A 23,174-nucleotide genomic window follows, 5' to 3' on the forward strand; every position below is an offset into this window, starting at 1 on the left:
CTCTAAGATGATGGAGGGACATTTGAATGGAGGGGTAGTAAATGAGGAGGATTTACCTCCTATAATCACTCTCCCTTATCCCATTTGAGTTTTGACCAAGGTCTTTGCCATATTTCCTTGCTTTTGTCCTCCATGCCTGCATTTTTCCTTTCTTTTATCCTTTATTCCTGCATTATATGCAAATTAGACCACAAAGAAAAATATCCAACTCTAACTCATCTCATACACAAAATATAATCAAAAGTATGCAATAAGTTATGATAATAGTTGGTTTGACTAAGCTAGGAGGCGAATTAAGGACAATTAAGGCCCATATAATTACTCAATGATGAGGCTCATCATCACCCCCTACTGAAATTTTTGCTCATCATTTGAGCAACTTAGTCAATGTCCATGTCCTTCATGGCTCTAGTATCCTCTCTCACATCCCATGCTTCTGTTGTGGTGTCCTCTTCTTATTCATAGAAGCCTGCTCTCCTTTCGACTTCTTCCCACTACCTCTTTTCCTCTTCTTCTTTTCTCCCTTCTAGCATCCTTAGGAGTAGTGGTGGAATAAGTTTTAGGCCTATACAATTGACCTTCAACCTTTACATTGATTTCTTATACATATGTGTCATGTTGAGTACCTCTCTCAACCTTTGAGGGGAGTTATATTCTTTGATATTCAAGCTGTGTGGTAGTGTGCTCCATTTCCTTTAGCAAGAATGTGTATTATCATCTCTTAGTGGCATAAACATACTTTCAAAATGTGAAATTGCTTTCTCTTGGGCAGAAAGATATTTAGGTGCCAGCTGAGGATTATTTTCAATTAGACTATGGGTGTTGTTTAGGGCCATGGGATTTGATTGCTTAGCTCTTATGAAAAAGAGGCTCATTTTTCTCTTTGGCCAATATTATTTTCATCTCTACAACCCTTTACTTCTCATGGTTCATCCATGATGCCAAAACCATTAATTTTAGATCCCCTAGCTCTATGTTAGGATCCCAAATATTCATGTCTATGATGGCCATATTGTGCAAGTAAAACTCAGCCATTTTGGCCCTATCCTCTAGTGAACTTTGATCACAAAGATCAATTAATTGTCTGCAGTCCTAAAATGACATGGTGCTCCTTTGTGCTAGTGTTTTAATATGAAATTGTAGCCTATTTTCTCTGAGGTAAAGAACATAGGATTTATCTAGCATCGTGCACTGGATGGTCTCCAACGAGAGTCTAGCCATATATGCTAGTTGTTTTTCCTTTTCTTGCAGTTGTCCTCTTTATTTTTCTTATCTTCTTCCTTTTGTATTTTTTTTCTCATCTCCATCATTTTCTTCCTTCGTTTCCTCCTCTGTTTTAGCATCATCCTCCTTGTGCTCTCTTTCAACATGTTTCTTTGTATTAGTTTCTTCTTCATCCATCTCATCCCCACCTACATTTATATGTTCTTCTTCATGTTTTTCCTCCTCCTCACTAACAGAAGGATTAACATCATACGTGAGGGTTTTGATTTCATCCTCTGCTGGTAAGTTTTTGAAGACTGACCATGTTATAGGGATCATGAGGTTTTGGAGGGAATCTTGAATGAGGATCCTGATCAAACTAACTATTGGGAATTTCCTTCCTTTACTTTGCTGCTAGAGTCTATGAGTGATTGCATCAAGAAATAGGGTATGTTGAGTCTTTGGTGCACTGGTGTTTTTGCCCCAAGTCTTAATTCTTTAAGCATTCTCAAATGGTTTCCATTACAATACTATATCTATGGACTCTTGCATTCACTTTTGACTTATTAAAGAATTTCATTTTTTCCACTTCACTTATAAACCAACTACCTCTTAACCTTTACAATGTTTGATCAAATGATGCATATGAGTGAGTGAGTGTGATACTTACCTGTGTTCTTCACACTATCTTGCAGTTGTCAAAGATCATAGGTGTTGTTGATGGTCATTCTTCTTCCTCCTCTGCTGTCTGTTGATGGTTTATTAGCTTTTGCAGGTGTGTGTGACTGAAGATATAATGCTATTGTTGCTGCTGTGGAGCTACTATATTTGATGTTGCTTCCGTTGTGGAGCTCTTGGATTACCACTTGGCAATGTTTGGTGTCTCCTTTAGAATTTCTTGATCATTTTACTGGATAGTGTTGTGAGGATGTTGTAATGAATTGATAGATGGAGTAGCAGTGTATGTGGATGCAGGGATGATGGTAATGGTTGAGGTGATTCTATTAGAAAACACAATATTCACCTGAATTGAAGCAATGAAGTGAAAAACAATGGGATTGATGGAGGGATGCATGGTAAGGAGTGGAGGAGATGAATATCTATGAGGGAGGGTTCCCTTTGGATCTTTTCTTTGCTCCTTGCTTGTCTTTCTCACCCACCTGCAAAAAACAATTATGTTTTTTTGTTCTTTTATTATATATATATATATATATATATATATATATATATATATATATATATATATATATATATATATATAACACCTAGGCTACCTCAGAGACGTTTTCAACCTAGATATCTACCCTGGGTGCCTCAAGGAAGGTTTTCACCTAGGGATCTTCTTATCCTTTTCATTTTTCTCATCCTTGGGCCACTTCATGATGTTTTCAACCCAAATATGGGACTCAGGCACCTCATGGAGGTTTTCACCTGAATCCTTATTATTTTTTTCTTTTTCAGTGACCTGAGGAGGGAGGAGCTGGAACTTGCTCCACTATCATCACTATCTTATTGATATTGTCAATGAACTCTTGTTTTTATAAAGGCATATAACACATATTTCATTAAAATTGGAAAATGTTTATTACAAGGACATCACTAGAATTGATTTTTTTAGTTATTTTGAAATTCTAAATCCATTATTTAATTCCAAATTTAATGAAACATGTGTTCTATTGTACATTTTCAATTAGTGTTTATTAACTAGCAATGGAATGGCTTCTTCGTCAATAGTTCTACTTTGCACTGAACCATTGTCATGGCATCTTTCCACCACATAAGTTCCGAGCCAGCCATATTGTCCTTAGCTTTCCCTTGAAGTCTTTATACCTTGAATCGTATAAGAATGCCCAGTCACGCTCTTGAAATTGCTTCTCCTTAATATGTTTTTCATGTCATATCTTCCTCTGAAGTTGAACTATCTTTGTATGTAATTGGGCCTACACTCTAAATTCATCCAAGCCATTCACATGTAACAACCTTTCCTTCTGTGAATGACTAAGATCCAAACCTAGTTGGGCTTCCATCCTCAATGTGTTATATTCAAACTCAATGTACAGCAAAGCCTTTTTCCCATAGACCAGCTCATAGGGTGTAACTTCAGTGGTGGTCTTCCATTTTGTATTATAGGCCCAAGTGGCCTCAACCAGTCTCTTTGCCTAATCCTTCCTGCTGCTACTCACTACCTTGGTTAATATGTTCACCAATGCCCTGTTGGTCACCTCCACTTGCCCATTAGCTTGTGCATGATAGGGACAACCTCATATGCTTGATTTTGTGATGGCTGAGCAATTCTTCAATCATCCTGGAGGTAAACTGGTTGCTTTGGCTATGACTAGCTCCCTAGGGTACCCAAATTTGTATAATATATTCTCCCTTAGGAACTTTGCCACCTTCTCTTCTGTTTCTTCCTTAATTGCCTTGGTTTCAGCCCACTTAGTCAAATAATCAATGCACACAGTGATGTGTTGTTTTTGCTTTGAAGCACAGTTGATAGGTCCAATGAAGTGCATTCCCCACTTGTCAAATGGCTCCAAAGTCACTTGAGGTTGTAGGGGTATTTCATCTCTTGGAGTAGGATTTCCCATCTTCTAGCACTGATCACACTGACTAATATATGTTTTCACATCCTGATGAAGAGTAGGCTAATAATAGCCTACTTGCAACACTTTGAATGTTGTCCTCTTTGCTGCAAAGTGACCTCCACAAGCCCCATTATGATAGGTTAGAAGGATTTCAAAGACTTCCTCTTCCCTTACACAACTTATTAAGATTTTATCTAGGCCAAGTTTGAACAAATTACCCCCAATCCAGGTGAATAGGGTGCTCTTTCTGACTATCTTTCTCTTTTCTTTAGAGGGAAAGTTTGGTGGGAACTATGCTAATACCAAATAGTTTTCTATATCAGCAGGCCATGGGGAGAGAACTGAAATATCAAAAAAATGTTCATATGGTAACTAGTCATCCACCATTCCTTCTTTTCCTACAAGCATATTCATTCTAGATAGAAAGTTAGCAACAACATTTTCCTCACCAAGCTTATCAACGATAGTTAGATCAAACTGCTATAATAAAAGAAACCATCTTATAATTCTAGAATTCACATCTGGTTTGTTTTTTATTGCAGCATGATTAGTATGAAAAAAAAATTGATAGCCGGTAATGTAATGTGTAAATTTGTTCAATGAATGCACAATAGACAAGGGTTCCTTTTTAGTCACAGTATATTTTAGCTTAGCCTTTGACAGGTTCTTACTGATAAAATAGATGGCAAAGGAAAATTTCTCCTCTTCTTGACCTAAGGATGCTCCTATGGCTTTATGGGAGTGTTGTTGGGAAAATTATCCAATTCGGAATGCCCCTATGCCACTCTAAGAGGTGATAGTGCCTTAGCAACAAACAAGGAAAACTATCTGAGTATTCTTCTTTATGAGATGTAAATAGAGAAAGAAGGATATAACTAACCGGTGTCTTCCACTAGTTTGTCGATCCAATCACTCTCTCTTTTGTTCGCTTCCCACTGCCTGATCTTTCATTGGTCCAGCTTCACCCAATTCTTGCAATATCACAAGAAAGGAAATTCACATTCATAACTAGTTTAGGATCAGATATAAACTAAATATGCAAATATAACAAAACATCATTGAAATACAAGCATATAGGAGAAACTCAAATAGCTTTATTGATATGATAACAAGGTTCAAGAGGAGATACAACCAAGTGAGTCCCGATCCAGCATCTACCTCCCAGCAAAGGAATCCCTTCCTCTCCTCCAACAAAGCATAAATCACCCAATGTACTAATATCAATCTCAAACCAATAGCAATTCTCTGCAAAGTACAAAATTCCAGCCTCCCCATTGAACCTCTGGGTGAGAGATCCATATATAGATGTAAGCAGAGAGGATGATTCAGCTTATGATTTGACTTGTGGCTTCTCTCTGTTAGTTCTTGCTTCCACTTGGATGTTGAGAACCTCTTACTCATCACTTGGTCGAATTCATTGAGGCAAGTGTCATTGAGGAAGATTCTGGAAGCTTCCAGGGTCTCTCCACCTCGTTGAATGAACTTGCCATTTGTCATTTCCGGCTCAGCGCACCCTGGTAGTGCTTCTACCTGTGTTGCAGTGCACCTAGCCAGTGTAACCTCTACATTTCAACGCAGGCAGCTAGTGGAGCCATTGAATTGATCCTGATTTGACCATTTCTGAGTTGTTTTTGGTGGAGAACTTCTGGGAGAAGCTGTCTTTTGTTGACCTTGTTCCTTTAGGGGTAGGAACAACTCTTTTAGGGACTTTGGATTCCTTGGATTATGGACATTTCATGCTCAATGCTGTAAGGCACAAAAATGTCTATAATAGTTTGCCCCCTAAAGTATGAGGCCGTTTATCGGGTGAAATGCTTTATTAGGAGGATCCGAAGTTCTTCCAATGCTGGGAGGAGACCTGTAATAAGATACAATACAAGACATTATTTTTCATACTGCTTTCATGATCTAGCTGAGGCGGGCATTCCCATGCTCAGCTTTATAAATTTATTTTTCTGTACATAGAACAGACAATCGTCTGATGGTAGACTGATGATTTTGATGAAATCACCATCCTTTTGGTAGGATGATTATCTGCTGCAATGTTGTACATGTCAATGTCTTTATTTTTTTTGAATATATATCGCAGCCCGGATGGATGAAACTAGATCCGGGGTCTTCAATCTCGTTCAATCTTCACTCTAAGTACAAGTCGATCCATGTGAGAAACGTTCTGAAGTCGAACATGGAAAGACATCGCTTGATTACCAGTCAATGATGTAAACTGTTAACAAGCGCGAGAGGAATCACCGATAATGATAATGACCCTCAAGGTACTGTAGTACAATTCACGTGGTGTGAATAAAGGACTTGGCGTCGAACACCACGCAAAATCTTTCGGTCGAAGGTCATTGATGTATACCTGTCGCCGGAAGTGAGAAACTTGCCATTGAGGTATGCAAGTTTCAAAGTACTGAAGGGTGTGTTCCTAGATCAACTTCTTGGATAATGAGCTGATGTCGACAAGAAGCGATCCATCAAAGGAGGGCCTTAATGTATCCCACATCAGTGACACAGAATGGAGCAAATGATTTTGATGGAGGTGAAAACGATCTGAGGATATATGGTTCAGGGTGGCGGTCATGAAAGGGTGAAGGATAATGTATGGTAGTGGATGGGACACGATTGACTTCTCTGGATGACTTCTCTTGAACATATCGGCGACACTTGTGTGATGGATTGGTAGCATTTACCCCAAAGATGGATGGTATGGTGAGACCATGGTGATGTGACCGGTGAATGAAACAACCCAACCCGACTCAGGCATGGAGTGGAGGTGTCATGTTCAAGAGCGACTTGCTACCAATAAAAGTTCTTTGAGTTTCTCCCAATTTTTCCCTAGTCATTTCTGACCAGTACCTCTTTATTTTTTCAAGCTTGAGGAGGATAACATATGCTTGTTCTATAATTTTCCCTTCGGGCAAACCCATCGCTATGTTTTAACGAGCCTAGCGATAGTGAAACTCGTTCTTGTCTAAAGACAAGTTTATCGCTATTAATGTTTTTTAACGAGTTTAACAACAAAGATAACTCGGTCCCTTTTCATTTTTAGAGAGTCTAAAAAGGTATGTAAAGATAACTCCAAAGTTCCTTTTTCGTCATCTGATCCCTTAAGTCCAAAAAAGTATAAAACAATATAGAAGGGATGGATTTTCGATAGTTTTAACGAGCCGAACAAAACAAGCGCTCGATCTTTTTGTTCAATAATCCCTCACGTCCAAAAAGATTGAAATCTAGAGGAGGGATAGCACTTCCGGTTGCTTTAACGAGCTGGAAGGCCAAAACTCGGCAATCTTTTCATATTTTACGAGTCAAATGAAAAGAGCTTAAAGAAGACTCGTCTTTTGAGGAACGAGTGATAAACGGGTTAGCAGCTGATTCCAGGTAAGGTATGGAATTTTCCAATCACGGCAGTGTCACAAGGATGGCTAGTGAAATCACTCTTCGCAGCTGTTCCTCAAAATGGGTAAACAATCAAATGGAGGTGAATGATCGACCAATGGAAAAGTGGAGGTGACGGTGCAAACACGACCAAGGCTTTAACCTGCGCAAACCTACTCTATACCCAAAGTTTTCCTGCCAAAGCAGACCAGGATGCATGCCCCCTGGGTTCCAGTCATATCCTTTCGAATCACTCGCACTCATCGGGAGGACGGACCATGGGTTGAGACATTTCTTGCGTGAAGAGACCATTTAGGGATGGTATATGACTATTTGCGATGCGTGATCCAGGAAATGAAAGCTGGTCCACGAGCTTGACCAATCTTCCTTCGTGCGGAAAACACATTACTCTAAAGAGTGAGGAGACGATGGCTCCCATGCAATATATATAGTCTCGTCCAAGGAGTAGGTTATAATCCAAGGGTCCTTGAATGACCATCACGTTCATTTGAACGGTCTTCCCTTTCAATGTGATAGGCACATTGGGGAGGATCCCTAAAGGTCGACTGGTTCCTTTATCGAATCTTGATAGATTTCTCATTTCAAGCAAAAGTGCTGGCGAACCAAGCGCTTTCCAAGCAATAGAGGAAAGGATACTCACAGATGCCCCTTCATCAATGATGGTGCCAACCATTACCATCCTATATATTTGAACGATAATTTTGAATGGTATGTTGGCTGGCAAGCGGGGTCTGCCTAGTTGGTTCCAGTCGAAGGACACAACCAGGTTGCTTGGTGGTGGGACCGAGTAGACGGCCGGATATCGCTCTGACGAACTTCCTTCCTGCGATAAAGGAATGGGTGCATTGCCCCCGTGTTCGTTGGAGTCTGTGTTGATGAAAAGAATCTGGATGGTGTCATCCTTATCCTCTTCAGTGACTGTATCATTCGAAGATAAATCCTCTGAAGGCAAGACCGGGTCAACTGCCACCTCGACCTTTTGACTTTCGTCGGGTATGGATTCAGTCGGTTTATCCTCAATGATAGACGCTTCAGCTGACCACTTGAGCGGGCCAGCTGGATTTTCAACTAACGAAGGACTTGGCAAGAGTTTTTTATATCCAGGAGGAAGTCGTAACGGTGAAACCGGACGATCTTCCAAGACTCTTTTAGCCTCGTCTAAGAAGGGACAACGGTGGAGGGCATGGTTTCCTTCGCACAGTCTACAGGGAGGTCTAGCCCTCCCTTTCTGTCCCAGAACTTCACTTTCGCTAGTTGACGGTGTACTTTCAACATGACTATCAGAGGTTGACGACACCGGATTGTGCAAATGGGGAGACCAGTCCTTTAGTATCCGAGGGATGCAGGGACAATCTCTGTGAAAGTAGTCTCCCTTGCAGATGACACATGGTGATTTAGGCCTGGTCAGTGTTGTGTGTGGATTTTCATCAGATGACACTTGTTTTCCCTTATTTGCCTTTGGCTCCTTCTTCTTTTTCTCTTTCTTCTTCTTTTCCTTCTTCTCCTTAGGAACTTGGTTTTTAGTTTTACCAGTTCCGTCACGCGAAGAGGAAGGAAGAGAGGAAGAATTATATGAAGTAGAAGGTTGGTGGGAAATTCTGGACTCGTCTAATTGTTGATTCGACTGTTTAGGAATAGTGGTGTTCTGAACGACATTGGTTGAGAAGAGCCAGACCAGCAGGCCAATTGTCAGTCCTGGAAGCGACAATGTGGCCATATGGGGCGCACCAACATCTCCCCAAGAGGAGAAGGGACTAGGATTTCCACCAAGGAGAATTCCTTGGTTGGTGGGCTCCATTTTCTCAACCTAAAGATCAATGCAGGAAAAAGGGGTGATTGTTCCGTTTAAAATAAATTTTAACGACGCTTAGACACAACTTGCTTTTTCAATTTTAAAGAGTCGAGAAAAAGTTAAAGATGGCTCTAGTCTCCTTCGATGTTTTAACGAGCCCGAAGTGACAAATGCTCGGATGGACTTTTTCCGTTATAGAGTCTGAAAAAGGCCAAAAGGAATTGCTCTGGAGTTCTAGGTAGAGGGTGTGCCAAAATTTTCGCAAAACTGCAGAATACCTTTTAGGGTACGGGCGGTCAATCTTCCCGAATGCTGTGTTCAGTGCATTGCGATCAGTAGGGCGGCCGACACGGCTTCCTATGGATAAAGGTTATATTCCTATAGGGGTCTCCCAATATATACGCGACGGTACATGGGAGCACAGTCCGTACTGGCACTTATCGTCTCTCAGGAGGAATCACCCAACCATCAGTGAGGCGACCAGTGACCAGGTTTTACGACGCTGGAACACGTCTCTAGCCTAGACCTCTATGTTGTGCGTTATGTTACAAAGCGTTGTTAAGTTCATTCAATTTATTTTAGGTTGATCTTTCTTAGAAGTTTTTCCTTTTTGGATCACCACGAGATGTATGATACAATTCCTAAATGCAGTCTAAAGATGATAAGCAAGCTTTTATATCTTTTCAACAATGAAAATCCTAGCTACAAGGGGAAAATAAAGACACCATCTTTTCTCAAAGAGCATAGAGCACACAGTAATGCACTTTTCCCTAAATCAACATACAAACTGTCAAAATGTAAATGCACATATGCATGTATTTGTTTTCACTTTCTTAATTTTGATGCCTAAAAGGAAAGCTGTTGTACAAATTTGAATTCGATTTCAAGTGAAAAACACAAACAAGTTCCTTTTTCGAAATCAAAAAGACGATTACGACACTTTATGATTTACTTGTTTCGACACTTGAAATGCATAAATTCAAACCAAAAGACAAAAGTAAAAGCGTAATCAACTGTGAATAGCAAACAAACTCACTCCTAAGATCAAAACGACACTTACGACAGGTCTAGATCTAAGGGCGACAGTATGACTAGTTTACTTTTGTAATGGGAAACTGCAAATGATGTAACAAATACACAAAGAACAAATACAGTTTCTTTATACAACTGAGGTGGAATTGAGGCAAAGAAAAGGGGTTTCAGATAGGTACACTGACTGATAACAGGCTGCAAAAAACAGAGATAAAACTGAGCAAAAGGAAGCAGGGAACCACAGCTGCACAAGGTAAAGACTGATCAGCGCACCCTCAACACAGAGAAACTGAATTTCAGCGCAGGTAGCCTTCACAGGACCTGCATTGAAATGCAGAATCTCTTCACAGAGTCTGCGCTGAAGCAGAAACGGGAGTTGTTTCTGGGTTCTGGGTCACGGTTTGCAGTTTAATCCACGATTTTTGGCCGGATAAAAGTTATCAATTAGGTAAAATTAGAAGGATGATTTATAGGAGGACTAAGATCTATCACAAAGGGCTATTAGAGCACTTGTGGATCAGCTGTTCAGATCATAAACAGGCTCAGCGAATGGACTAGAGTAGCTGATCTCTACTTTGCATTTGTAAATGGCAAATGCAGTTCGATTCGGCACTCTTGAGTTTATGAAATGAATAGCAATAGAAACACAAATAAACTATCAAGATACTTTCCCCAGCGGAGTCGCCAATTTTTTGTTCGGAAAAGTATCCATTTCGGAATGCCCCTATCCCACTCTAAGAGGTGATAGTGCCTTAGCAACAAACAAGGAAAACTATCTGAGTATTCTTCTTTATGAGATGTAAATAGAGAAAGAAGGATGTAAATAACCGGTGTCTTCCGCTAGTTTGTCGATCCAATCACTCTCTCTTTTGTTCGCTTCCCGCTGCCTGCTCTTTCACTGGTCCAGCGTCACCCAGTTCCTGTAAGATCACAAGAGAGGAAAACTACACAAAAGATATAGATGCACATTCATAACTAGTTTAGGATCAGATATAAACTAAATATGCAAATATAACAAAACATCATTGAAATACAAGCATATAGGAGAAACTCAAATAGCTTTATTGATATGATAACAAGGTTCAAGAGGAGATACAACCAAGTGAGTCCCGATCCAACATCTACCTCCCAGCAAAGGAATTCCTTCCTCTCCTCCAACAAAGCATAAATCACCCAATGTACTAATCTCAATCTCAAACCAACAGCAATTCTCTGCAAAGTACAAAATTCCAGCCTCCCCATTGAACCTCTGGGTGAGAGATCCATATATAGATGTAAGCAGAGAGGATGAGTCAGCTTATGTTTTGACTTGTGGCTTCTCTCTGTCAGTTCTTGCTTCCACTTGGAGGTTGAGAACCTCTTACTCATCACTTGGTTGAATTCATTGAGGCAAGTGTCATTGAGGAAGATTCTGGAAGCTTCCAAGGTATCTCCACCTCATTGAATGAACTTGCCATTTGTCATTTCCCACTCAGCGCACCCTGGTAGTGCTTCTACCTGCGTTGTAGTGCACCTAGCCAGTGTAACCTCTGCATTTCAACGCAGGCAGCTAGTGGAGCCATTGAATTGATCCTGATTTGACCATTTCTGGGTTGTTTTTGGTGGAGAACTTCTGGGAGAAGATGTCTTTTGTTGACCTTGTTCCTTTAGGGGTAGGAACAACTCTTTTAGGGACTTTGGATCCCTTGGATTATGGACATTTCATGCTCAATGATGTAAGGCACAAAAATGTCTATAACAGGGAGGCATCAACATGAATATGAAAAAGGAGGGCCCAATTTGGGCCTCTAAAGATTGGTGCAGTGTTTAATTTACCCTTTAGAATGTTTAAGCCCTCTTAACAGTTCTTTGACCATATAAACTCAGAATCTTTTGCCAACAACCCAAACAAAGGAGAGGCCAACTTCCTGAAGTCCTTTATGAACCTTTGATAGTATCCATCTAACCCTAAGAAAATCCTAACATCTCTCTAGTTTTGTGGAGGTGGGACCCTTTTGATGATTGCTATTTTGTTTGGGTCCACCTGTAGTCCTTGCTAAGATATTAAATGACCTAGCACAGTCCCCTTAGTCATTAAGAATTCACATTTTTCTGGACTGAGAGATAGATTCATTTCAATGCATTTGTGTAATACTTTGCCTAGGTTAGTCAGGGTTTCTTGGAAATCACAGCCATCAGGTGTAAAATCACCCATAGATATTTCCACAACATCATGTACTAATTTAGAAAAAATACTCAAGAATACTCTCTGGGAAGTGACAGGAGCATTGCATAGGCAAAAAGGAACCTATAGGAAAAAGTACCCCAAGGACAGGTGAATGTGGTCTTATCCTAGTCTTCGGGCAGATTTTGATTTGGTTGTACCCACTAAATCCATCTAGGAAAGAAAAGAATTTCTTCCCTATTAGGCCATATAGCACTTGGTCAATGAAGGGTAGGGGAAAATGGTCCTTCTTTGAAGCTTTGTTCAACTCCCTATAATCAACACAAGTCCTCCACTTACCATTTTTATTGGGAACTAACAATAAAGGAGAGACCCACTTACTATCAGAGATAGGGAAAATGAATCTTGCATCTAGTAGTTTTTACATTTCTTCTTTGAATATGTCTTTAAGAGTTGGATTAATCCTCCTTTGTGGTTGCGTGACTGGCTTGCAACCTTCTTTGATGTATATGTGGTGAGTACACACTGAGGAGTGTACTCCCTTCATTTCCTTATAACTCCAAGTGAAGGCTTCTAGGTTCTCTCTCAACATGTTGCATAGCTTTTCCTTTTCTAAAGTAGAAAGAGATGGATTGATGTTCAAAGTTTTCTCTAGGAAAAATTCTATGGCTTTGACATGGAGTGGGTTGGAACTGGCCAAGCATAAGTCAATCGGATGATTGTTCTGGGCTTCCCTTACTTCTTCTAATGGTAATGAACTAGGAGTTGGACATTGGAGCAGGTGTTCAATTAAGTCATCCTCATCTTGTTGTCCTCCTCCTATGGTTGCTTCCAAAGCATAAAGTTGGGCAGAGTAAACCTCATCTTCTTCCTCCTTCTCTAACCATAAAGGTAAATCATGCTCTAGGGTAGGTTGAGTAGGAGGGTATAGGACCAATTGTTTGGAGATATACCCATTCTTGATGGTATTATTCCCAGCTCTGCAGCTAATGTAAGCATCAGCTGTGGCCAACCATAGCGTCCCGAGAATGAAAGGGTAAACAATAAGCTTAGCCTTAGGCTGGAGAACTAGGAAATATGTAGGGTACTCCCAAGAATCAACAAAGACCATCACATCCTCCACAATTCCCTTAGGGGTAACGCTGGAATGGTCTGCAACTTGTAGAATTGTTTTGGTCTTCCTTAATGACCCTTAAAGGTTGAGCTTGAGCATGGTATCCTTGGTCATCACATTAATGGCAGCCCAAGATCAATCAAAGTGTGTGGGACAATGGTGCCATTCATGTGCACATCTACTACATGACTTCCACATAGCAAATCCTTTGGACATATTACTTGCCCCAGCATTGAGTCAGACAACTGCCCAATGACATTAATGGTAGGGGCATCCCTTTTTATTCTTCTTGGATGCTTGAAGCACTTCTCCTTAATAACCTTATTGTAAATGGGAACATCTTTGATTTCCTAGAGAAGGGGGATCTTTACACATAGATTTTTCAATTCTTTGAGAAGTTAAGTTTCTTCTTGGGTAGGCTGGAGTTGTTGGGTTAATCTCTCAAGAAAGGGTCAATTGAATTTAAGGTTGCTACTTCTCTTTCTTCCTCAACTTCCCTATGTGGAGGGGGAGGTTGTTTATCCAGGATAATTCTCCCATATCTTAGGTTTATCTCCTGGATTTCTACAACATAAGCTGGGTATGATGTCTCTCCATTGTATGCTTGTTGAGCCTACCTACTGTTTGGGTTCGGATTTGGCTAGGCAGGAATGTGTGGTTGTTTAGGTGGAGCAGAGTGTAGAAGTTGTGGTTGGGTAAGTGGTGGAGGAAATAGGGTTGGAACATTGTTGAATTGGGGCCTCCACCACTGGGGTGGGGTATTCCATTGATGTTGTGGTTGAACATAAGGTTGAAATGACTGGCTGGCTAACTTGGAATGATACTGAGATGCATAGGACCAAGGAGGGGTGTAGACTAGGAAGGATGTGTAGGGGGTCCAGAAGAAGGTATATATGTGGTTTGGTTGGGGTTGTAATATGCATGGGGTGACCCATGCATACCCTACTGGTATGGTCTAGGCTCACGAGGTCTCCTTTGGTTGATGTAGAAAAGCTACTCAGTGACCCCTTTAGCTCATTGATATACAACTTTGAGTCTAGGTAAAGAAGGGCACTTGTCTGTGGAGTGGTTTTCTTCACAGACTGAGAAAATCTTAATACAGTTCAATGGAAATTTGTTCCTAGAATGCCTCCTGGTGCACCTAGGACAAAAGATGGCCAAGGATCTCTCTACTTCCTCTTGATTCCTTTTGATGTTCATGGTGTCTAATTGTAAGGAAAGGGTTTGCAGCATATCACTTTTGAAATCTTCGAGCATATTTCCAATTTCACCCTTGATGGATAAGTTGGAGGATGATGTAGTGGCCATAGGTTGACTACCCCTACCCTTTTTCCTGGCTAACCTAGAATGGTTTCTAAAGACAGTCTTGATATCCTCATAGGATAATTGGTAGACATATCCTCCTGCTATCATATGTAAGGTATCTAGAAGATCCTCCCTTACTCCTCTAAGTAGGATCAGCTTTAGTGACTCAGGGTCAAGTGTGCACCTAACCCTTTTGTAACTAAGCTGGAATCTTTCTTCATAGTCTTCTAAGGATTCATCCCAGCCTATGGTCATCCTAAAAATCTCTTCTTTCGTATCCTTTGGCCTACAGTAGTCCTTGTATTTGTTGTTGAAAGTCTGTTGCATGTGAGCCCAAGTTGTGATGTTATCTCCAGGTAAACCCATGAACCAGTGCAATGATGCATCCTTAAGGGTAGTTGGAAACAGTTTTAACTTTTTCTCATCATTTGTATAGTCATAGGTTTGACATATAACAACAAACTCAAATAGGAAAGTGTCATGGCCCTCTATGGTCAGGCCATGCAAATGAGGTAGAGCAGAGGGGCTTATATTCTTCATCTTAGTGTCCCCATTGGTTTCCCTAATCGGGAAGGCACTCTCAATTCTCTCTCTATCTCCCCTATCATTTTGGTTACCATCCATTGGTTCTGCAGGAATGAGTTCTTCCTCTTCTTCTTCCCTTGTAGGTTCTCCAAATATGTAAGGTTTCTCACCTAAAGGTTCTTCAACTTCACAGTCACCGAAGAAGATAGAAGGTTGACTATTAGATGCAGTGGGGGTATTTGTCAAGAATTTCCCGAAATTGTCCCTATTTCTATGAGGCATGAATGGAAATGTTTTTGGGTTGGTTTTATTAAGATTTTCTTTAAAGCTAGAAAGTACTTACATAATGGAAAGGAAAGGAGCTAATGAAAAATGAAAGAAAGGAAGCTGCTAGATTACCTTTGCATAAATAAACTAATGGAAGAAAATTGAGGACTAGAAGTAGAAGAAAAAATGTTGGAGACTAGAAAATAGAAGAAAGCATAATTACTTCTACTTAGACACCTCACCGACAACAACTCCAAGAAGTGATGATCCTAGGTATTGCAACAAGAATGTTGCAACTCCCAAGGCTACCAACTTTACTTATCAACCCGGGGTTCGTAAAAACTTGGAGGTGACAGTGCTATATGAACAAGTAAAAGTAAAGGTACTTCCTGTTGTCACTACTCATCTGGCAAGAGACTCTAGGGGTTTCAAGCCAGACTTATATAGGGTCATAAGAAGCTTAACTCTTTGATGGAAGAAGAGAAAGTATATCCTAAGGGAGAGCTACATCTACTGCAGTATTAAAAAAAATAGCATGTAATGATAAACCACACCATACCCTAATTAACCAATTAAACAACTATGCTAAGCAGAATTGCTAAATTAATCACTAACCTAATGTTGCTATCTAAGTTACAGAAGAAAAGAGCATTAAACTATACTAAGGTGTAGCAAAGAAACTTAGGCTAAATCGGGTTTCAAGCAGAAAAAGCAGTCGGAGATCGAAATTGGTGAAAGGAGGATGTAAGGATGTAGTAGCGCATAGGGACCGTTGGATTGATCAATGAACAGAAGATGGATGGTGGAGATCTTATCGCAGGGCTTTAATCAAATAAATGGATGACCAGGGTTAATGAAGAAGATGAATGATGGAGATTGTATCGCTAGGGATTTAAGTGAAGAGATGGGTGGACAGGGTAACAAAGTGATGAACGAGTAAGATCGTATCGTGGGGATTAAGTGAAGAGATGGGCGGATAGGGTAACGAAGTGATTAATGGCTAAGATTTCATCAGGAGAGATTAAGTGAAGAGTTGGGTAGATAGGGTAATGAAGAAATGAATGATTAAAATCTTATCGCGCAGATTAAGTTACTAGATGTGAAGAGGATGAACGCACGCGATGAACGGCTGAGATCTCATCGCACGGATTAGGTGAAGAGATGGACGATGGAGATCGTATCGTGGGAAAAAGAAACATGCCAAAATGATGGAGCGGGTTTCTAAAGTGGTAAGTAGTTTCTCGCATGCCCTCAAGGTCGTAAGTGAAATTATGAAATTTCATGTGATTAGCCTTACTACGCGACAGGTAGCACGAGAAAACCACTTTTCGCGCATGCTCTCGGGCGGATAATGTTCATGCACTAATCCGTGCGAGATTGCGTGATAAAAATTGGATTAGGCGGGGCTGATCAACGGTGGAGTTTAGCCAAGCTAATTGACGATCAGGTGAAGCGACAGTCGTCGGATCAGACGAGGCAGATCGATGGTGGGGACTTAAAGTGCATAAAGTAAGTGGAAGACTTCACGCAAGGCAACATTTAGAGAAAATAATGAATCGGAAGTTGATTGTGAAGGCTTGTTGGGGATCAAACGGCGATGAAGTGATGCATGAAGAACGTGTTGAAGGAGGTTTTTAAATGAAAACGATAGAAAAACATAATGAGGGTGAATGAGTAACTGCATGAAATGACAGACTCCATAGCTCATGCAAGAACCAGAAACCTATGTTTTTGGTGATGCTGAAGGGTCTCTTCCTCAAGTCATGGTCCCAGAGGGAGGAAATGAGGCCGAGACACCTACGCACAACCTAATAGTGATATTTTTCCTCTAACTAACCTGTGAATTGGAAGAAGTAACAAATGAAAGTAAACTGAAGCACAACCTAGATGAAGAGAACCAGAATTTTTGGTTGTGTTATATTATTTCCATGACTGGCCCACGTAGTTAACCGAGGGGTTAGAAGGGGGCGAAGACCCCCATTCACTACGTTGATTGCATAGTGGGGTGGGTCATAGGGGTTTGAGGGGTGCAAGTAACCGCACTCTATTGGGTCTGGGGTAGCGCCCTGGAAAATTCTGTTTTTTGACCCTATATTAGGTTGGGAAAACCTACCTATGGTCTTGTGCATGATTTTTCACACATGGTTTTGGACACGATGGTTTTCAGTCCATGGTTTTGGATGCCTCAGCATGTATAAATATATATTGTAACATTGAAAGGAACATAATGAAAAATTAAGCTGGTAGTCTTGGATTTGGGATCTAGGGGAAAATCTTTTTGTATATGTGTTTTATGTGTTATGCTATGACATTATTTATTTTTTGTGTTTTAGAATTCATATGTAGGTAATTTCTTTATAGGGTTAAAACCTACATAGAAAGCTATTTCAACAAATGAACTGAACCAGAAAACTATTTAAGAAAATGAACAAGTAACCCAGAAAGTTATTTAAACAAATAAACAAAACTAGGAAGCTATTTAAGCAAATGGACAATGAGAACCAGGAAATTATGCTAGCATACATGTACAGTAAAGAGGATCTTTGGCTGCCCCGGTCTAGCCCTAGCCCAAGAGCTTTAGCCCTCAGAGTTAACTCAGGGCTGGCTTAAAACAGAACTCATCTTTATTATAGAAACCATGGATTACAGAGCAAAATGTTAGAAGTCTTTGCAGCTTAGAAATAAAACAAAGTTTTGAAATAAATGTTTGAATCCTAATGAGGTCATAAGCCTCTTCTACTTATACATCTGATAAACCAGTTTCTGTCATTTTCCTTGCTCGACTATCTTCTAGTCCTCAATGTGATGGTTTTTTGTGCTCCGAGCTCATGGAGGAATATTCAAATGGAGGGGTAGTAAATGAGGAGGATTTATCTCCTATAATTACTCTCCCTTGTCCCATTCAAGTTTGGACCAAGGTCTTTGCCATAGTTCCTTGTTTTTATCCTCTATGCCTACATTTTTCCTTGCTTGTATCCTTTATTCCTGCATTATATGCATGTTAGACCACAAAGCAAAAGATCCAACTCTAACTCATCTCATAAACAAAATATAATCAAAAGTATGCAATAAGTTGTGAGAATAGTTGGTTTGACTAAGATAGGAGGTGAATCAAGGAAAATTAAGGCCCATATAATTACTCTATGATGAGGCTCATCAATATCCATCAGATCATGTGAGGCAGATCGATGGCGGGGGTTTAAACCGCCTAAAGTGTTGAGGTGATGCAATAGACGTCGGATTAAGAGGGGCAGATCGATGGTGGGGATTTAAAGTGCATAAAGTAAGTGTCATAATTCACATGATGGATAAACTAATGAATCAGACGGTGATTGGGAAGGTTTGTTGTGGATTGGATGGTGAAGAAAGAATGCATGAAGAATGTGGTAAAGGGGGTTTCAAATGAAAACGACAAATAAAGCCAGTGAAGGTGAACAAGTAACTGCATCAAACGAAAAACTCCATAGTTGATGCGAGAAACAAAAACCTATTTTTTGGGGGTTGTTAAAGGGTCTCTTCCTCAAGTCATGGTCCCAGAGAGAGGAGACAAGGATGAGACACCTGCGCACAACCTTATGGTGATGTTTTCTCCTAGATAACGTGTAAAATGAAAGAAGGCACAAAAGGAAGTAAACTATAGTAAATGCAGCTACTGAAACAAATGAAGAGAAAAACCATGAATGATATACTTTACACTGCTGTAATGAAAATGAAGCTACTTAAGCAAATAAAACAGAAAACCATGAATCTACTTAAGAAAATGAACATAATCAAAAATCTATGCTAGAATACATGTACAGTAAAGAGGAGCTTTGGCTGCTCAGGTCAGGTCCTAACCCAGGAGCTTTAGTTCTTTGAGTTAAGTTATAGCTTTCTTAAGACAAAACCCATTCTCATTATGAAAACCTTGGATTATAGAAGAAATTTTCACAAGTCTTTCAGCTCCAAAATAAATAAGAGTTTTTACAATAGAAGTCTGAATCCTACTGAGGTCCTAAGCCTCTCTATTTATACATCTAAAGTCTCTAACAACTTCCTTCCCATTAAAGAGGCTTGGCTCCCCACTCAAGAAAAATTGGTTTTGTGTCACTTTCACTTGCTTGGTTGTCTTCTAGTCTTCAAAGTGATGGTTGTTTTCACTCCAATCTGATGGAGGAATATTCGAATGAAGGGGTAGTAAATGAGGAGGATTTACCTCCTATAATTACTCTCCCTTGTCCCATTCTAGTTTTCACCAAGATCTTTGCCATAGTTCATTGATTTTATCCTTTAGGCTTGCATTTTCCTTTCTTTTATCCTTTATTCCTGCATTATATGCATATTAGACCACAAAGAAAAATATCCAACTCTAACTCATCTCATAAACAAAATATAATCATAAGTATGTAATAAGGTGTGAGAATAGTTGGTTTGAATAAGCTAGGAGGTGAATTAAGGCCAATTAAGGCCCATATAATTATCTGATGATGAGGCTCATAAAAAATCAACCCCCCTCTCTCTATGTACACCAAGAAGAAGAGTTGTGTAAGATTCTAAGAGAGAATTTGGATGCCTTTGCTTGGAATTACAAAGAAATGAAGGCAGTCAAACTCTTGGTGTGTACTCAGCACATTTACATCAAGGAAGGTTCCAAGCCTGTCTGACAACCCCATAGGAGAATGAATCCATATCTCAAGGATATAGTCAAAGAAGAGTTGTAGAAGCTGCTAGATGCATGATTCAATTGGCCTATCTCAGGCAATGAGTGGGTGTCTCTTGTGGTGTTGGTTCTAAAGGAAAATGGAATGTGGAGGATTTGTGTCAATTACTGAGATCTAAGCAAGCCAAAAAGAAGGAAATTTTCCTCTACCTTTCATTGACCTGGTATTAGATGGTCTAGTAGGAAATAAGTTCTTCTCTTTCCTGGAGGGATTCAACAAGTACAATAAAGTACAGATCAATCCAGAGGACCAAGATAAAACCACCTTCACCTATCCTTGGGGTAGTTTTGTGTATAGGGTCCTTTCTTTTGGTCTATGCAATGCCCCTACCATTTTCCAGAGAGTAGTCCTAAGTATCTTTGCAGAGCTAGTCCATGATGTAGTATAAATTTATATGGATGATTTCACACCCTATCGGTTTCATTTCCATGAGGATCTATCTAACTTGGGAAAACTGTTAAACAAAAGCACTGAAATTAACTTATCCCTTAGTCCTGGAAAATGTGAATTTCTGATGACTAAATGTTGTTCTAGGTCACTCAATATATCAAGAAGGACTACAAGTAGACCCAAACAAGATAGACATTATGAAAAGTGTCCCAAATCCACAGAAGCAGAGGGATGTTGGAAGCTTCTTAGAGTTAGCCATATACTATAAGAAATTTATAAAATATTTCAGCAAGTTAGCTTCTCCGTTATTTTTGCTATTGGCTAAAGACTCCAAATGTTTATGGTTAGAAAGCTGCCAAGAAGCCCTAGACACGCTAAAGGACAACTTGACTACTTCACCTATTCTGTGAGGCCCAAATTAGCTCTTCCTTTTCATATTCATGTCGATGCCTCTCACAAATCTATAGGAGAAGATCTAGGCCATATAGATGACAAGCTACCTTATGCCATTTACTTCATCAGTAAGAATTTGTCGAAAGTTGAGTTAAACTACATAATAACTGAAGAAGAGCTCCTAGTTGTTGTACATTCATTGAATAAATTTAGACATTACATTACTGGTTACCAGAAATTTGTACATACTGACCATGGTGCAATTAAATAATTGATGAACAAACCTTATGTAAATGCCTAAATTATTATATGGTTACTTTTATTGCAAAAGTTTGATTTAACTATTATTGATAAGCCTAGAAAGGAGAATGTAGGTGCAGATTTTTTTATCTAGATTGACTTTGCCCGCAGGGGAGGAAGGAATGCTAGATTATCAACTATGAGATGAAAATTTATTTGCCATTTTAGTCCTCTCTCCATGGGTTTCTAACATAGAAAACTACTTGGTATTTTCACAGTTCCCTCCAGATTTGTCCTACAAGGAAAAGAGCAAAATCATAAGAAAAAGCACCCCATTCACTTGGATTGGGTGCAATCTCTTCAAGCTAGGTCCCAATCAAATTTTGAGGAGACACGTTAGAGAGGAAGAAGTATTTGACATCCTTCTGGGTTTTCATATGGGCCTTGTGGAGGTCACTTTGTGGAAAAAAGAACATCATTCAAGGTACTACAAGCTGGATATTATAGGCTCACTCTTCACCAAGATGTAAAAATGGATACCAGCGAGTGTGATTGATGCCAAAGGATGGGGAAGCATATCCTGAGGGATGGAATTACCTTACAACCTAAAGTGACTTTCGAGCCATTTGAAAATTCAGGCATGGATTTAATTCGGCCTATTGAACCTCCACCTAGACAGAAGAAGTACATCATTGTGTGCAGCAACTACTTAACAAAATGGGCTGAAGCCAAAGCTATCAAGGTAGAAACAATAGAAAAGGTGGTTGAATTCTTGAGGGAAAATGTATTTTATAAGTTTGGATACCCTTGAGAGTTGGTCATTGATCAAAGTAGTCAATTTACATCACACATGTTTGAAAATATGTTAATCCAACATAAGATCAAGCACATAAAATCGAGCCCTTACCACCCACATGCTAATGGGCAAGTGGAAGTAACTAACTGAGCCCTGGAAGGAATTCTGACGAAGGTGATTAGTAGCACCAAAAAGGATTGGACAGATAGATTGATGGATGCCACCTAGGCATACAATACTACCTAGAAGACCACCACTCGCTTCACTCCCTATGAGCTGGCGTATGGGAAGAAAACCATGTTGTCCATTGAATTTGAATACAACACCTTAAGGATGGTAGAAAAATTGGATCTAGATATCACAAGGGCACAACATGAAAGATTTATCCAGTTGAATGTGTTAGATGAATTTAGGATGCAGGTCCTCTTCCACACAAAAGTGACTCAAATACAAAGGAAAATCTGGCATGACAAAAATATCAGGGACAAACTCTTTCAAGAAGGCAATTGGGACTTGTTGTATGACTCCCAGTACAAAGATTTGAAAGCCAAGTTAATGGCCAAATGGCTGGGACCATATCTGATAGAAAAGTGCCATGACAATGGTGATTTTCATATAAGAGTCATTGATGTAGAAGTTATCCCTTTTCTCGTCAATGGGTACAAGTTAAAGGTCTATAAGAAGCCCTTATCAAAGTAGTAGTTCATCAGTAGAATCAGCAAGGCAGTGATGGTGATTGGAGAAGTCTCAGCTTCCACCTCACCAAGTTCTTAGGAAGAAAGGAAAAAAAAAAATAATAATAAAGGGACCTAGGTGAAAAGCTCCATGAGGCACCCGAATCTAATATTTCGGTTGAAAACCTCTTGAGGGAGCCCAAGAGTAAAAAAAAGGAGAAGCAAAATAAAAGACATGTAGGTGAAAACCTTTGTTGTGGTGCCCAGGGCAGGAAACAAGGATGAAAACCTCCATCAAGGCAACCTAGTTGTGTTTTCAAAAAGAAAATGAGAAAAAGAGAAAAACGTACAATATAATAACAATTCTATTCTTGCAGGTTTGTAAGAGGATGGTGTGTAGGCTACAGAGGACAACAACCCTACTACAAACCATGTTTTCCTTCATCCATCTCATCTCCTCCACACTCCTCGTGTTCTTCCATCCATACTCCACTCCAGATGCCAATTCGAAGGAAGTCTGTGTTTTCTATAGGATTCCCTATAATACCACAGGAATTTCTAGTAGGATTTGGAGGAGGGCTTGAAAAAGTTT

This window comes from Pinus tabuliformis, chromosome 8 (genome assembly GCF_031772625.1).
Source record: "Pinus tabuliformis cultivar Carrire ecotype Pingquan chromosome 8, CPIR1, whole genome shotgun sequence".
In the NCBI taxonomy this organism is placed as follows: domain Eukaryota; kingdom Viridiplantae; phylum Streptophyta; class Pinopsida; order Pinales; family Pinaceae; genus Pinus; species Pinus tabuliformis.